Source organism: Sturnira hondurensis, unplaced genomic scaffold (genome assembly GCF_014824575.4).
Source record: "Sturnira hondurensis isolate 20B ecotype Veracruz unplaced genomic scaffold, ASM1482457v3 Scaffold0024603, whole genome shotgun sequence".
In the NCBI taxonomy this organism is placed as follows: domain Eukaryota; kingdom Metazoa; phylum Chordata; class Mammalia; order Chiroptera; family Phyllostomidae; genus Sturnira; species Sturnira hondurensis.
In genome coordinates, this window is record NW_028097234.1 from 1 (window position 1) to 1,946 (window position 1,946).

At 54.4% G+C, this 1,946-nt stretch overlaps 1 pseudogene; it reads right to left on the reverse strand.

Moving 5' to 3' along the window:
* Nucleotides 1-1,805: 1,805 nt before the first annotated feature.
* Nucleotides 1,806-1,946, reverse strand: LOC118981755 (uncharacterized; annotated as a pseudogene).

Below are 1,946 nucleotides of genomic sequence, written 5' to 3' on the forward strand. Positions count from 1 at the left end.
CAGCCAATCTCTAAGGCCTGACCTATCATTCAAAAGATGGTGTCTTCCCTCCGCCGCCCTCAGTGATGGTTAACGTCTGTGAAAGCAAAGCATCAAATGGAAACAGGAAAGCCATTCCAGGCAAGGCATCCTCAGCATCTGCAAGGTGCTCTACCCTGCACCCCTTGCAGCATGAGGCGCGCCGGGCCACGAGCGCAGCTGCAGGCTGACCGAGGGCCCTGCCCGCAGGGAGTTAGGGGAAGGCAAGCAAAGGGGGAGGAAGACTGCGGCGGCGGGAGAGGGTGGGACAGGCCTGCGACGCTGCCCAGACACCCCGCTGCAGTCATTTTGTGCTGAAAACTCGGCTGCCTGCACCTTGCATGCACTCGCCTTCAAGGGACATCTCATAGAAAAAGGAAACTTCATAGCAAAAAACTTCTAGTGGGCATCTAAGCATTTCGTAAAACATGTCCGCCTGGGCTGTCGGTCAGTGGCTGCCCACAGGCTGCCCCTGCGTCGCTGGCTGCTTAGGCCCTACCTGCAGATCCGCACATTCAGAAGATCTGGGTGGGCCCCTCTGATTTTCTGACAGCGGAAGGAGAAAAAGGGACTTTACAGAACCATTCAAGTCTGACAGTAAAGGCTTTCTGTCGCTCGCTTTCTCCCGGGTGCTTCTCCCTGCACCCCTGCCAAGGACCCGTGGTGGCTGGTGTGTTTCAGGTGTCGCTCTGAGACCACCCTGCACCCCTGCCAAGGACCCGTGGTGGCTGGTGTGTTTCAGGTGTCGCTCTGAGACCAGGTAGAGACAGCAAGACAGGGGGCTCAGATTTTCAGTTGAGGCCTCATGCCTTCCTGTGGCCGTGCTGACTTCCCCTGCTCTAAAAAATAGTTCGACACTTGTGGATCCCTTGATTATTGATGGATCTTATTTTCTTCCAGGTGAAGACCGGTGTTAAGAGACAGCACACCAGGTTACATGCTTCATGAACGTTCATGCACGTGCGTGTTGAATGTGACCCTGGAACCCGTGGTCATTAACTGGAGAGCCCCCAGGCGTTCACTGCAGTCAAACCCCTGCCATCGAATGCTCTGGGAAACGACTCCTCTGTTCTCCCAGGGAGAGGGCAGTGCATTCCTGCAGAAGCTTGGTGATTACAAGCCTCCCCTTTCTCCTCTCCCCTGAGCAGGTAAGAACGCACTAAATAAAGCCGGCTCATGTGAGCTGGTGTTGTCTTTGAGAATCGTACTAAGGAAAAAGCGGCAGAGAACAGGAATTTGGCCAACTCTCCACTATCCGAGGAGGAGGGACCCAAGGACAGTGTTACATAAACCAGGCTGTCAATTCTGATAGCCTAGCATTTGATGGCGCCAAAGGGACTGTACTGGTCTTGCCCCTCTAACTGCCAAGGGGCTTACTCCAGGAAGGAGCTGATCTTGGAATGGGGCCTCATGACCCCACCCCCAGGGCTCCCTGGAGAGAAGAGTAGCTCTCAGCTCCCTCAGGCTTTTCCTGCCACATCTACACTTTGGGGCATGTAAGAATAACCTGTAGTTTTATTATGGCTGTTATTTTGTTAAGTAATGAGGAATCTGGAGCCCAGAGGTAACGGTTCTGTTCGACAGACCCGCACACAGTAGGCTCCTCAAGAGCACCCAATGCTGGTTTGAAGAGCACGTTGCAAGGTGCCTCTTCCCTCGCCCTGCAGCATCCATGCCTCATCCAGTCCCCTTCGCTCTGAGCTTTTCCCAAACAAAATGATTCCGTCTCTGCCAATCCTAACCTTGCTTCCAGGCCCAGGTCAAATGCAATCCGCCCCGACCCCTGCCAGGGGGAAGCACCATGATGCAATCCCCGACTACCACAAACTGGCGGTCAAGTTCCCACATCTGGGGAACTTGCAGGGATCAGCACATCCTGAGCAAAATAGGTAAGCCCCACCCTGGTTAAGGCACCTTCCTGATCCTGA